This window comes from Sceloporus occidentalis, unplaced genomic scaffold (genome assembly GCF_023333645.1).
Source record: "Sceloporus occidentalis isolate IW3139 unplaced genomic scaffold, rSceOcc1.0.p SCAF_213, whole genome shotgun sequence".
NCBI classification, from domain to species: Eukaryota; Metazoa; Chordata; class Lepidosauria; order Squamata; family Phrynosomatidae; genus Sceloporus; species Sceloporus occidentalis.
The window spans coordinates 1,276,839-1,293,917 of NW_028317193.1; positions in this window are offsets into that span (position 1 = coordinate 1,276,839).

Consider the following 17,079-nt stretch of genomic DNA (forward strand, 5'->3'; position numbering starts at 1 on the left):
TTAGTAGCATGGTCATTAATCGTAGCTGCGGGGAAGGGTTGTTTTGAAAGACTATCCTTGTGATGATGTGTTATGTAAGAAAAACATTGTTCTAATTTGCTCTTTTCGCAAGTAGAATCAAATTAAATGCAGTTTCTGAAACATGTATGTCAAATAAGGATGATTCAGCTGAAACAGTTGCATTGCAGTTCCCCTTCGATAATGATAATAAATATTCTTCCTAGAAATAATTATGTGGAATATATAGATGATTGATAAAGAAAAGATAGTAAAACTGATGGTAAAATGCTGGACATTTTTCTTTGTTAGTAGGTCTTCTTGTTAATCTAAAAGTTAAAGCTTGAGTTACCTGAATAGATTCAAGTTTAGCTTGATATATATATGTACAAAAATACCTACTCACATATACACTGTCTACACGCATGTATTTTGTGCTATTGCGTTGTGTTAACCCCTTAAGGGCAATGGGCAGTCCCTAAACCTATTGAAAACAATGCATTTTGAGCCCGTACATGTACGGGCTTTGTCATTAAGGGGTTCAGGAGGCTCCGTTTGTGTTTTCTTTAAACATTACGATATTCTGCCTTGACCTCGGTAGGAAAATACTATATTGAGTAACATCGGGGTAACAGTTGTCAACAAATAGCAATGCATTCAATTGCTGAGTCCACAAGACTGGTATCTGTGTTCACTGTACTAACGTTTTTTTACCGTTATCAGCTTGAACGTAAATTTTGCATATAGACCCAACGATCTACCCCACAGGTGCTGTTTATGGGTAAAGATTACTGTATTTCGGCCGTCTGACTCGGTGCCTGAAATGTGTTGTTTAGTGTGAGAATGGTCGCAAACAGATGCTTTCAGCATTTAACTACTAATTTCATCCTGTAACTGCATATTTTGCAACTTGCCGCAACCTCTAAAGCAATAACTGTTAGAATACCCAGTCTACCCAAGTAGCCTCTTTTTAAACACATTCATAACATAGAATGGGCTCTAATTTAACCCGCGAGTCTTTGATATTTCCTTGTGCTGTATGTAATGCCTAAAGGTTCTATTAAAAACCCATGGCTAAGAAGTACTGCAGAAGTATCATAACGAGGTAAGGCATGTTTTGGTATCATAGGACACTAGAACTGGTATATGTTACCACTTTTAGGGGGGTTTTTTCCCTTTATGTCCAATAAATATATTAGGTAATATTTATGAATCAATTTGGTAGCGAATGACAGTAATAATAATGACAAACATATGTAACCTTTATTAACACCGTAAACAGGTGACTAAGGATACCTATACCCATACAGCATGGTAATGTCACTAGGCGTTATTATTTTACCATTGGTATCATGTGATTTGCAGAGAGGCATTTCCCGGCAATGTTGAACATGTCATAAGAATATATTAATGCTATGTACACTATCTTCTGTGTAGTATATTACTGTATCTGAGTAGTTTTTCATAGATTTTGGTTGGTTCTCTTATTATAAATGTCCTATTTACTTGTTGCATTATGCAGTGTGAACAATATATTTAATGTATTCAAGTATTTGTATGATCAATTCCTGGGAGTTGTTGCAACGGTGAAATTATCATTCCCTACCGCTCTCACTACCTAATGTCTTTCCCCATTTTCTATCTTATTGCATTTCTGCCTCTTGGATAACCCATCAGAACGAAGAACTTCTATGAATAACTAAATAAATTCAATTTCTCAGCAAAAATAGAGTACAAAGTCAAGCTGAAGGAACAAACCCTCTCCAGTGGCACTCAATAATATTGGTGTTGTTTTTTTTAATCATATTCTATAACTTTGTAATGAAAATTACAGTTGAATTAAAGAATAAATTCATATTTCTGCTGGACACAGTAGGTGATAAACAGGGGAGGGCTGGCAGCCTAAGGCCTGGGGGGCAAGTCTAGTCAACTGGCCCGTTGCACCATCAAAGCGGCTGCGAGCGACATTGAAAGCGGCCGTCGTGCGGCAGTCACTCCACCAGCGCCTAATGAAATTAAAGTGGCCGGCGTGCACGCACCGCATGCCTCAGCTCTTCATCCCACCACTTTTAAGACGTGGGAAGAGGAGCTGAGGCATGGCCATTGGGTCTGACAGCCGCATGATGCAGGGGGGTACCGAGAGTATTTGGCACCTGTGGCAGACCCTGTATGTGGCACCCCCCCCACACACACACACTTTAAAACTGCATAGTTTCTATGGTTAGGCAAACATTGACAGGGGTACAGCATATTTGTTATCATTATATGCTTAGGGATTATGCGGTACCACCGTCAATGTGTGCCTATACATTGAGCCAGACACTGACAACCCCTATCACTATATACTAAGCCAAACATTGATGTGGTGTAGGCTTACCACTTTAGTGACTGGCATAGTATATAGTAGGGATGCACCGAAATGAAAATTCTGGACTGAAACTAAAAATTCAGCATTCACTTGGCCAAAACTGAAAAAAAAAACTTTAAAATACTTTATTAAAAGTAACACCAAAATTAGACAAAAAAATCAACAACAATATTAACATATATATACACACAAACACACATATATATAACAACAATCACAATCCTATCATGCCCAGGTTCTAGCATGTGCTGGCTGACTTAGCATGATAGGAGTGTGATTGCTGTTTGCAATTATATATATATATATATTAATACTGTCATTGAATTATTCTGTCCAATAAAAGTGTTAACACACCGAAGTTGGACCAAAAAATAATTTATAACAGCAATCACACTCCTATCATGCCTAGGCAGCCACTACATGCTGGAATCTGGGCATGAAAGGAATGTGATTACGGACTCCCTATGCCAAGCTATCCCCCAACACTTACACATCCATGCTATCTGAAACCCTCATTCACAAACATTCAGCATAACACCCATCACTCTCACACACTTACATTCAGCATAACACCCATCACTCTCACACACTTACATTCAGCATAACACCCACCACTCTCACACACTTACATTCAGCATAACACCCATAACTCTCACACACTTACATTCAGCATAACACCCATCACTCTCACACACTTACATTCAGCATAACACCCATCACTCTCACACACTTACTAATCCACTCTTTCCTACCTTTTCTTCTTTCACTCTTACTTTTCCTCCTACTCCTCTTCTTCTTCCTGTCCTTCCGGTGCACTGAGCGCGGAAGACGGTGGGCGTGGCTTCAATGTTGTGCCGCGCGCATCGTTTCTGAAGGCGTGCCGGCATGGTGGCACCCCTCAGATGAGCGGCAGCCGGGGCGGACCGCCCCCCTCGCCCCCACGCCAGGTACGCATGACGGCCGCATTCAATCCTGCTCGCGGCCGCTTAGTTTTTAACTTTGCGGCCGCAGCCGCATTGAATGCTCGTCCGTCCGGCCCACCGGCCCGGATTTAGGGCGGCCTGGGGGGCAATTGCCCCCCGGCCCAGTCCGCCCCTGGTGATAAAGTATCTTTTTATGACCTTTTAATTAAAATATAGTAAAAACACCTTTTTATGTTTTATTAAATCTAATATTGTGTTATCTGATAGCGTTAGTAAAAAAATTAATAACATAATAATCAGACTATCAATATAATTAAATAAAATAGCAAAAAAAACTAGGATTGTCAGGGAGATCAAGGCCATATTCAAAAGCTTTTTAAGTATGTTTATTTGGAAAATGGGAAAAGAAAGGATTGGACCATAAAACCATCAGATGGGTGATTGATCAGTAATGCTTTATTTTCCTTGTTTACACTAATAGTGGACCGTTCACAAAATCCCTAAGTACTACCTCACATGATCAAAGGTGTGATTTGGAACCCTATTCTAGACTAATTAAAAAAACATTAGTTTTGATCAATATGGACTTCTGTGATTGTTTCAGTTTATGCAGTGCCATACATCTCATCTTTTTATCCTGTGCTAAAGTGTTTCATATAATAATACAAAGGATATTTGTTTTTCAAGAAAGAGAATTAATCCTGAAGGAAAATATTTCTTGAAGGAGAGCAGTGGCGACTCTAGAAACAATATATAGGGGGGGCACACAAGATACCACAGTCAAACTGGGGGGGCATTCATAATTTCCAAAAGTAATGTGCTATGGAATTATATTGGGCTAAAATAATACTTAATCATTCAACAAGGGAAGCCTGAAGCCACAATTGAGTGCGACTAATCCTTGAAATAAATATTATAACACAATAAATAACTTTTCCAATAAATGATTTCAGGGCCTTGAACGTTTTGTCCCCTGAAGTCACTGCAACTTCAGGAGGGCATTTTATCTCTGGATAAATATAAATTAAATAATTCCTACTGTAAGTTAAATGCCAGGAAACAGACGACCAAACACACACACCAACACAGGCTCTGTCACACCAACACCCAGACACACACACCAGAACAGGCTCTGTCACACCAACACCCAGACACACACATCAGGACAGGCTCTGCCACACCCACATCCAAACACACACACACACACACTAGGACAGGCTCTGACACCCAAACACACACCCTAGGACAGGCTCTGCCACACTGACAACTGAACACACACACCAGGACAGGCTCTGCCACACCAACACCCAAACACCCACCAGGACAGGCTCTGCCACACCAACACCTATACACACACACCCGAGGACAGGCTCTGCTACACTGATAACCAAAAACACACAAACAGCAGGACACAATCTACGTCACAGACGTCTACATCAGGATGGATTTTTCACACTGCATTGTTGTTTATACCCCCCTTAGTGTTTTTGCCCCTTGTGTATTGATGCCCCTGCTGCCCATATATATTAATATTAGCCCCAGTTGCCGATAGCAGGTATAGATCAACACATTAACACACAAACCAAGCTTTGCATGTATAGATCAACTGAAATTCTCTTGTGATCTCAGCACTGAAGGTATATTTCAAATAAACAGAATCAGACATACAAATCCTGCATTTGCAGGTATACAATAGTATATGAAACATAGCATTGCAGGTATAGATCAGATAAATACATGGAAACAGCATTGCAGGTATTAATCAACTGAATAAGACATACAAACACTGTATTTGCAGGTATACATAAATAATGTATGGAAATATATAGATATGGATCTACAGAATAACGCAAAAACCCAGCTTTGCAGGTATAGATGAATTGGAATTCACATAAAAACACGTCATTAAAAGGTATATTTAAAACCCCCTAAATTACAGGCATAGATCACAGGTTGAAGCCAGCCCTGGCATCCACACTGCCCACACAGCAATCACACTCCTATCATACCCAGGCAACCAGTAAATGCTGGTACCTAGGCATGATGGGACTGTGATTGCTGTTAGCAATCACACTCCTATCATGCCAGGTCAGCCAGTACATGCTGGTACAGGGTGGCTGTAAGTGATGTGTAGACCCCATACTGCTGGCAGCATCAATACACAGGGGGGGCAGCTAGCTAGGTTTCAGCATGTACTGGCTGACTTGGCATGATAGGAGTGTGATTGCTAACAGCAATCAAAGTCCCATCATGCCTAGGTTCCAGCACTTACACATCCATGCTATCACACACACTCATTCATTCACAGATTAATTCGTCAATCACGCATACTCATTCAAACACCCTCCCCACCCCCTTACCTGCACTGCAGCTCCTCGATGCCGCTCACAGACTTCAGCAGAGGGCGCAGCCTCCCTCTGCGTTCTCTGGTACTGCACAGAGGAAGCAGGACTGGAGCAGAGTCATGTGATGTCACGTGAACTCTGCTAGTTTCCGCTTCCTCTATGCATTTCAGAAGACCCTCCCACAGGTAAGTAGCAGGGCTCGAGGTGCGGCCCGCGTAAGATCGGCTGCCGATCTTACGCGGGCCGCACCCTCTCTCCTCCGCATAAAAAAAATAATAATAATAATAATAAAGGAGGAGAGAAAAGTGGTTGTACAACAGGGAAAGGATTGCAAAAATGAAAACTTGCTCTTTTGTTGCTATTGTTTCAAATCATTGGTAATTTGTGATGCTCTTACAAGCATAAAAAACTAGTGAATGTCCAAATGACAGAGCCAGTAAGGCAAACGACTCACTACTGAGAGCCTGTAGGAAGGGTGAAGATAGCTTTGAAATGATGTGACTATTGTAAAGACACTAAAAAAGTAAAAGAGATAAATACCGGCTCTGGTTATAATTATAACGTTCCTCTGGCCACCTAGAACAAGTCTCTCTTCTTGTCCATTAAACATAAAACTACACATCAAGATACTGACCGTATTAGGTTTTGGATAAAGGAGACCGAAGGCTGAACGTTTCTAGTATAAAACTTAACTTTTATTGTAACAGTACAAAATAAAACAGCAGCACTAACAACCTGTCACGTTTCGGTAATGAAACTACTTCTGTAGTGAATGTCCAAATGTAAGTAGCAAAGATGAACACAATCCCAAGGTGTACTGGGTACGTGTAATTACATAAATGATTGCATCCATGTCTGAAATAAATCAATAAATAAAATGACTTGGAACCACACATATATATATATATATAACACAATATTATGCGGGAAATATCTTCCCTTATTGAATATATATTTGCTGTATGTGGTTGAACAGAACTCTTATTTGCAATTGTAACCAAATTCCATACACCATCCACATAGTTGCAAACAATTAGAGTATATGTGAAATGATTCATGCTCCTAATTAAGTTCGGAGCCACTAGTTACTCAATTCATAATTAAGAATAAATTAAGTTAATATTTAACTATAAAATTAATAAATAAGACTAATTTGAATGAATTCCTTCTAGAAGTCTGAACTTGAGCAAATTACCTATACTAGTAAATACATACATTTATACATAATAATAAGTTAGACTTCTGGATGAAATGGGCCACATCCCATTCAAGGCCATAAAGACACTCGCTATATCTTATCATTTTTCCTGAGGGCTATATGTGGAATTAGGAGTGGTCCCTACTTTGGCTGTAAAGACATACAAAATAGAAAATTTCAAAGGATATGACAGGAACCAACACAACATGCCCAAACGAAAATGATGGCTACATTCCTGATCCTTTCGGATCACCCCTTCTACACATAACATCGGATCACCCCTTCCCTTTGAACACATAACATTATAAATATTACAGTTTAATACTTCTATTCTTACAGAAAAGGCGTGATTATTTTTATAACATTGATAACTGCCTAAACTACAATAACAAACTCTTTTTTCACATGTAATAGAATTCAGTCATTTTATGTAAGGCTGTTTATCAATGTCCAGAGAATAGAGACATTATATTTTATACTCCAATTTCACGACCTACAGTCCCTTGGGGGCACATAGCCTTAAGCACATTTTCAGTATCAGAGTCATGTAATTGATTTCACACAAGATGCATGTATATGATCCCTAACCCCTCGTTTTTGTGTACAATGAATGAAATAAATTAATTTTACAACGCCCAGAAAACCAAGATATGGTATGAATGACTAACACAGCTATTCCAAGATTGTGTGTGTGTATATACATATATATATATATATATATATATATATTTATTATATATATGTATGTAATTTGAAAAGGCAGACCAGCGAAGAGTTAATAGTGGGGATTCTGTTCCTACAGATCTGTTATATTAGCCTTTGATGCTACAAAGGGGGAACCTTGCAGCCCTGACTACAAAGGTCATGGCGCTAACAAGCATAAAGCAGCACAGCTGCAAGAATCCAGCCTCATGTAAATGTAATTATTATAATCAAATAATTCTAATCGGTACTTCTAAGGAATATGAAACAAACAGAAGGTGAAGAGGGATGCAAATATCCTGTGGGGTATTCTAATGTGCAAATCTACAATTTCTAGAAATACATCTTTTTGGCTTCAAACAATGATTAGATAAGAAGTTGAATACAAAAGAATAGAACAAGTGAAGAAAAATGGACATCAAAAACTAACAATGGGTGTTGAGGTTTCACATATATTTAGACATATATTAAATTTTGCACTTTAAAACTCATTAATATGTTTTGTCACATTTGAAAAAAAAGGAATCAATTTGTTGTCATGCTGACTGATTATCCAAATGATTAGGTATAAGGACCTTTGAAACTAGGAGGACTGGAGAGTTTGCCAAAATGCCCCTCACTTCCATAAAGTAGGGCTGACTAACAACCAAAATAAATTTTTAAAGTCAACATGCTAAAATATATATAAAAAAAAATTGTATGTACTTTTGCTTGTCTAATCTTCCCCGACTAAAATTCAAGAGGACCTTACCAGGAGCTCATTATACTTATGGATCCATGGTCACTACTAATAATGATTTAGTGTACAATGTCCATGTTCTTTTGCAATAAAAGAATACATAAAAATATACAAAAAGGAAAAAAAGGTTCATAATATATATAAATATCTATCAGAAAAAACAAACAGTTTTTTCTCCCATTATCTATTATCTGCTCTTTTTAGTAGGTCCTACAGTTTCTTTAATTTTTCACAGTTCCATCATATGGGTGTATAAGTGCCTATGGAGTTAATTAACTGTCAGGGTACATATATGATAACCACATCGGCCATGTTTTCCAGGATACATGTAATTTTTACATATTGCTGACCAGCGCAGAGAAAACGCTGCCCTGTAATATGTGGGATGTGTAGACTCGTGGTAGGGAGGCAATTAGTCAGTTATACATCCACCATACTGCAAATGGTCAATGTCCATGTTCTTAACCACTAGGAGTGGATTAATGGTGTGAATAACATGGTAACCAACTTTCAGTGTAAGAATAGGAGTAGAGTTTGATGAGAAGTTTGAAACAATGGGATACCATTTTTAAAAAATTCGAGATATATAATGTAACATGGTTTCATGGCTTAATCATTGTTCTAGTGCAAAGTACACCCTTTCCTTATCACCAGAGATCTTCCTCGGTTTTTTTTCCTGGTTAACCATAAGTTACGGGTTCTCCTTTCACGACCAATCCTAAGGGACAGGTTGTCTGTTTTGACTGGAAGATTTTGGTCCATCAAGTCAAGTAACACATGATGCACGTTTACGCAAAAAAATAAAAAGTGTCACAAATGTAAGTCTTCTTTTAAAAAGCTTAATATACAATTCATCACCAAATCTAGAAACAAAACAGAAAATTGGGGGTTGCTTTTATTTAATGCAGATAGCCAAAAAAAAGTTTCCTTCTAGTGATTGGTTTCTTTTTAAACATCTTTTATGTGTAGCACCAAGCATTTCATATGTGAGGCTCATCTTAATATGTTTTTTTTTTACACATTTATATCTAAAGTGCAATAGTATGTGTATGTATTTTCAATGTAATAGTGCGCATGGATTTTGGAAGAGGCGCTGTATGCCAGCTCTGCATATCCACATCAATTGCCGTGCCATGAGCGATGTTATACATAAACGACAAAGCTTGATTATCCCTTATCAGATCTCATGGTGAAATGAAAAATGAAAAGCTTTTGCATTTGCTGGTAATATAATTGATGAAATATGACCTTGCTACTGAAATGAATGTATGGTTTATAACGCGCAAGACCAGTGCTGCTTACATGTCCACGTCTACAATATTGCAGTCACGTAGATGATGACAAGCAGGGGTTCTCCTTACCAGATGTATCCTCCCGGACGTGTGATTATTACAGCATCTCATTTTAGAGTGCTTAACAATATCATAACTTGATAAGTGACAACAAAATTGACATCTGAGGGTGATTTGAACATGGGGGTGGTTCCATTAAACCCAGTTAAATTATTTCAAAAGGACTGTGCTGTGCCAGCAACATAATTTGTGGTTTGCCACCTTTGTTTTAATTTATTATACAAATATGTAACCAAATTGTACAGTTTAAGGACACTGCCAGACAAATGTAGTGTTTCTACTAGTGTACCTTAGTGTCCATGCATATGCCCGTCCTATACCTCCCACCATTTCAAGCAACTGAAGGACACTTTTAGTTACAGCGTTTAAAAATATATTATCTTTTATTCCTATACATATTATTGTGGTAGGACTCTGGGACACATTCATACCCAGCAAACATTCTCAGCTTCTAGAAAAGAAGGACAAAGGGGTGATTTGGGTCCCAAACAGTGACACTTGGGAGGTATGATGTACATATACTTTGTAACAGGGACCTATTGTGGGTTTAATCTAAAAGCTATTCCCGAAAACATTTCTTCTCTGTCTTTCCAGTCCATGAACTGTTAGTCAGTAGGTACGTGATTTATTAAGTCTAGTCTAGTCTAGTTTTATTTTTATAACACGTCTTTGAAAGTTAAACTCTCTCCATCGGTTCCATCATATCTGAAATACAGAGTTTGATGCTCAAAGGCTTTCTTTTATTCGATGAATTATGAGTACAGATAGTAATACATCACCTTGAGCATTCCCTTTTTGTTATTGTGTTTTTATTATTAAAGAGAGAAGCACCAGATGTTTAGAACATATTTTTCAAACGATCAAGGAGATAAATTATGTGCCCAGGTTATAAACATTCCAGCAATTACTACAGTCACTAGTCGGTGGCACAGCAGCTCCAACACAGTACAACCCTTGTTTTAGAGGAAAGTACAAGAATTATGAGTCTGATAGTAGACCAACCAATAATGTCGTTCTATCTGGTATTGCATTTTGGACATGCCTCTTTTACTCTGTGCATATGTTGATTACAGTCAAGTAAACATCTGTTACATATTGTGAAAGAAATAGCAAATGTGCTAAAAAAAAAAAAAAGACTCCTTTTTAATCTGGAAGCATTTTATGTGAAATATAAGGTTTATAGGTGGCAGTCCCCTTGCATGAAATATATATAGGCCATTCACAATGTAACATACCTGGGAACTCTCTGGGTTTGGCTTGGAGACTTCTTGCCACCTGTTTGTGTCACTAAGGGAAAACTCTGGGTCGAGGGAGCAGCGTTGTGGCATGCCCCACTCCCTGCCCACTTCTCCATTAAAAATAGCGTGTGTCCTGCTACGTCAACAGGTCCACCCATCGATGTCAGTTTGATCTTGTACCCATATGCCGCAAGGGGGCTCCAGATAGCCAGAACCAGAAAGTTCTCAGGTATGTGTGTCAAGACCTTACATAGAGTTTTTCAGCGTCCCCCCCAGCTTCTCAGAGGAAGCTGTTCCGAAAGGCTGTCGTAAGCACATGTGTGTCTAGAGAGCAAGTCTGGCCCTGTATTGTACTATGACCAACTTCCCCTGCTCTACATGCACTATACTGTATACCCTTAATCTGTAGTAGTGTAGTTGTAATACAATGAAGCCCCAATTCACAACTAACCATTCAGTTGACCTGTAAGTTGGCTCCGACTGGGGAGGACTAGGTACCCTGGCACTTTAAGACCAGTGGCTGCCAAATGACATATCTGTGGCGACATACGCTTTTATACTTGCATAGTGTCTGGCGGCATGTATCCAGCCAGCGTGCTCATGCTGCAGAGCCAAATCTGCTGTTCATGTACCAGTATTGCCAAGTAATGCAGCCCTACCGGCTCACTAGTCATCTTCTAGGTGTGCCACATGTCCAGTCCAGGCTTTCCTGTTATAGTGTAGATATACCCAACGCTTGTTAGTCTGATCAACAAATATTGAGTTTTATCATGCATATATTTATAGGTGAACATTCAACAATGGAGAATTGGAACATGCCAGTTTGGAGAATAGAGTTGGCCAAAATATATATTTTTTAAATTGCTTCTCCACCTGCTTCCACAATAACTCCCGCAGATGCACAAATGACTGAATGTGAGCAACATATTCATATTCATGATGTATATGTCAGTGGGAACAATTGTTCCAGCAGGAGTTTCCCCAAGGTGGTAAGAAGTGAAGTTTCTGAGATTTGTTTGCCCAAGTCTAATAAGGAAATGTAACTAGAACAGTACGCATAAGGTGACTCTGAGTGCATGTATCTGTTGCACTGGTAATCTTGTCTTATTTGCATTGAGGTCACTTGAGTGTATCTGGGAATAGATGACACCATTGACGAGGTGCTTATATTTTCACAGTCTTCTAACTAAGCAAGAACAAAGTTGAATGTTAAATGTGGAGGCAGAAAGCTAACTGATAGCACAATGTAAGCTTTTCAGATTCAAGTGTGACGTTGATGAATTCAGGCAGAGAACAAATTAGGCTTTTAAGACAGCATCTACAAATTTATTTTTATTTTTTTTTTAGTGTTTTGCCTGTGACCTAGAAAGAGTAAATTAAATGTCACTGCCATCACCAGACCATCACGATAAGACAATCCAGTGTGTTAAAGTTGTATCTCAGATTTGGATTTAGAATACATTGTGTGTCATACATATTGCAAAAAGGTCAGCTGTAAGTACTAATCTATGTGGGTCTGTGTTAATAAGGACTTAAGCACAGTCAGCTGGGTGTTTACCTATATAACAAATTTAAGCTTTTCATAGTTGCTATAATTTATAAATTGCTAGATTGTAAGCTCCTTTGAGCAGGGCCCTCCTAACCTGTTGTTTCTGTAAGTCACATTGTTATGCTACATACTACTTATGTCCTGTCTAACCACTACAGTGCTACGGAATTTGTCGCTATATAAAACAATAAATAATAATGTACAAAAAGGTTTGAGGACAGCTCAACCGAGAGTGGACAGCTGCTTTGATAGCATGCCTTACTGTGTGCCCCGGCTCAAGTTTTAGCTCATTTGTTCCATTATACTGGAAAAATGTCCATCAACATATCAGTAAACCAACTACATTGGTTAATGCCAGACCAGCCCCCTGCCGGAAACCAATAAAGTCGCTCTTATAGACCTTAATATAAACAAACATATGGGAAATACCAGATTTTGTGTGTATGGTGCCACATTTGAATATATCGTTTGTGGTTAACTCTAACAGTGAAATCCACATAATCATTATAAATAATAGATATGAGCCAAACATTTCTTACTGTGCAAGCTGATTAACGTGTAAATGCAGCCTCTGCAATATGTTCCAGTGAGTTATGTCACAGAACCAACAGGTCTTTTATCAACTTGAAAAAAGGTTTAAAACTTAATACAATGCAGAGTTGAATCCTATTTTCAAAATATAAGAATAATTTCCTGCCTTTCCTTTGAATTAATTTGCATTCAGAGAATAAGGTGAGTATACATTTGGTTTAAAAGTATATTTCACCTCGGGGAATCTGAGAATACTCACTCTAAACACCATACACTAACAAGCGCACACACGTTAACATACATTAACACACACACATGCTTACACACATGTGCCAACTCCATTCACTAACACACGCTACAAAACCATATGTTGACACACACTCAAACATAAAATATCTTGATGACTTCTATTTATTGCATGGAAGCGAGATTCCATATTATGATATTAAGTAATCTTTAACATGGTACTGGATCCAATAACTCCAGATTCACTAAAATGAAAACATTGTGGCTTCAAGACAAAATAATAGAAAGCATGAATTTACACCAAACTGTCTGCATTTACCTGCTGGTAAAAGTACAGCAAGAGTTAGCGCATTTTAAAAAAAAAATGTCTGCTCACTGCTGTCTTGCTGTTCTCTAATGACATCACAATTCTTGAGATACTATACCTTGACGTGTAAACTGGATGAATATGAAAATCAGCTCATAATGAAGTAAAGAATAACGCTAATACCATCAGATTCCAAATGAAGCTGCACTTAATTGCTTTCCCTGCTGTCCAGTCAATGCCATAATTACCATGACAACATCAATGATCGCTATTCCACCGAGTATCCCAACTACATTTTGACAGAGCTATGCATTGTGGGTACGAAGTTGTGGTTATGCCAGTAAAGAGCAGCAGCGCGTGTGATAGGATTTTTTTTTTTACATGCATTCCCATAGCTTATGTAGACTGCTGGGGTGATATTTGTCACACAAGAAATAGAAAGTGGCTTTCCAAAAAAAACAAAACTGTAATTGCTGTTTATTGAGTCCAGGGACCAGCGTGGTACCACTGATGTGTGGCATTGAAAAAAAAAACTATAATCTGAACAATATGGGAAAATGTTTGGCATTGGTTATCTCAAAAGGAGGATGTTTGATTTGATTTCCTGGGGGTTTGTGGGAAATCAACCAAGAACCTGCTGCACACTGCTAAAGATTAATTCTGTAAATCTCAAAATATACCACTGGGTATATTTTGGATAATGAATAAATGTATTTCCTGCTGAAAATATTCATTTTTGTTATTTTCACGCTTTTGTTTCCTTTTGTTATTATTTTATTTGATGTTCCTGAAGTGAATACCAAACAAAAAGTGCTTATCTAATTGCCTGCATTTCATACTCCAAATAAAACCACTTACATTTCAGCTTTTAAAAGTCTGGTGAGTTATGGTCAGAAAATCATACAATATATAATCCAGATCTCAAATGCTGACCACATACCCCTTAACATAGAATGGAATGGATGGATGACAAAAGTAGTAAATGAGGCAGTTACTCACAAGATTGGGGGTATGAAGGAGTATCACTCGAAGGTAGAGAAGGAGATATGATGGAAAACCATGTATGATGATCTGCTTCTTCGCTATTGATATTGATAATGATATTCAGCAAAAAATCATACATACATACATGCATAGTAACAGCAAAAAGAACCAACCGGCCTACCTAGTCTGACAACCTTTTACATATGAATTCTTTAGGATAGCTCTACGCGCACCCCAAGCCTCCTTGAATTACTTTGTGTCTGCACTACTGCTTCTAATCTATTCCTGGTATGTATGACCCTTTCTGTAAAGAACAGTTTTCTTTCTAGCTTTGTCATACTCTGTAGTGCTGGTACTCCTTTTTATATTAAAAATGCTTTCCCATTGGACCCGGTGAGCTTTAAAATACCAAATACTCAAAGGTGTTGTTAAAAAGCTGAACGACAGGTGCCGTCATCTGAAGATTCCTTGAACATATGGTATCATACACAAAGGATTTTATGAAGTTGTTTTCAATCCTGATTGACCTAAAGTAATTGTAGTTAGATTTTTGTATAGAACTGTGAGATATGGCAGGAAGGTTTCTTATATACCAGCACACGTGCCTAAATATAACCTATTACACTTGACCAAGTAATGCAAATAAATCAACCCATGGAACCTTCTCCAGGCATCCTCCTCCCAGAAAATAAGGACCCAGGATGCCATACTAGAGGTGAACTGACCACAGCTTTAATAAATAAATTTTAAAAAAAACCCTGCTAGTATACAGCAAATATATAGCAAGATGAAACTCGAAAAGGCACATTTTATTGGGGGACTGCTTTTGGTGTGAACTTCCCTCTTCGAGTTTCTTAGTAAATTACCCACATGGCAAGATGTCATTTAAATGTGCCGTCCACCCAATCAACTGAATGTGTCATTAGTAGCATCAACCCTAGTACTGTTGAATGTGAATTTTGGCTTATTCTTATTTTTTGCCAAGGACACCTAATTTCATGTGACACCGATAGGTTGTTATTTTTATGCAATTAACCCTTCAGATAATAAAATGACAGATCTCCTAAAATGTAGAATCCTATATTTTACTGACCTACAACTTTAATACAGTATCTCACACAATGTCAAAATGTTTTAATTTAAGTTTACAACCATGGAAAAGAAAATAAATATGCGTTTGTTCTACACGTTGAATTTGGAAACTGAAATAAAATAAATCTTAAAGCCATTAGCACAGCTTGTTTTTGTTAGTTTATTACACTATGCCAGGAGATAAAACCACATAAGTATATCTCCCAAAGTACATTTCATTCAAGGATGTGTATACATAGCAAGACACAGAAATAAGGCATACAATAATATCCTTAAATAGCAGCTTTTAAATGAATCAAAGACAAATAGGGCCTAACAGGACCCAGAAAAAGTCTCATCAGTACAATGATGTAAAAAAAAAAATTGCAAATGTGGAGAACTTTATTCCTTGTAATTAAACAATTAGTAAAACCTGAAATTTACTCAGTTCAGATCACCCATTTTTTGTACAGTTCAGTATACAGTAACAGTCATTAACAGGAGAGTGGGGGTTTTATACTACAGTTAGTGATAATTGCTTATTGTTTGGAAACATAAAAACTAACTGAAAGAATATCTGAAATAAAAATACATAATAAATCATATGTATTCATAAATTATTAATCTATAAAAACAGACTTTTGTCAGGCCCCATTTAGGCTGAGGAGCTGCTTCTCTCTAGTTCCCCTTGTGCTCTGCCGTTTACTTCTAATACTGTTTCAGTCCTGCTCTTAGCTTCAGCTCCTGTTTTCTTTATAATGTGTGCCCCACTCATTTGTTATGTTTTTCTCAGTCTGCAGTCTAAAGGTATGTCCTTCTCTGTTCTGTGTATAGATTTAATGTTTAGTTTCACCTTATTAGTAATTCAGTAGGCAGGGTTTAGCGTTAGGACCCACCGAATATTGGAGTACTTTGGTGTAGTTGTGGGCTAAGCATACTATGGCCATAAGATGTGACTAAATCTCCAATTGTTATCATATAGTCCTAGGCTAGTCCTGTATTTGTGTGTCAGTCTTTTATGTGCCTTTGCCCTCTTTTCCCTGAATCGTCTGAGGATCTCAGTTCCTCTCTCCTCTCCCCATGTCTCAGTTTGATATCCTATCCTTGCTTAAAGGAGAAGCGGCTGAGGATCTCGGCTCCTCACTCCATCCCTTGTGTTTCTTGCCTTGTGTCCTGTACCATGTATGTCTTGTCTGGCTTTGCTTCTTGCTTGGTCTCCCTGTTCATTGCTCTGTTCTCCTTGCTCGCTCTGTTCCCCTTGCTTGCTATGTTTCCCTTGCTTGCTATGTTTCTGCTGTTACTCTGCTTAGCTTCCCTACTCCCAGCCTGCAGCATCCTGCTCATTTCTCTGTAGAGCTATGTCTCATGCTTGCACCAAGGTGCCTGCAGGATATTACTTTTTGTTCTCGGCTGCTATGTCAGGGCCCTGGTATGTGGCCGCACAACCCTAGGTGTTCGCCACTTGGGTGAGTGTGGTTGCCCTGCACCAGGCCCTGTTCAACTCCGCTACTGCGCAATAACTCCTGAAT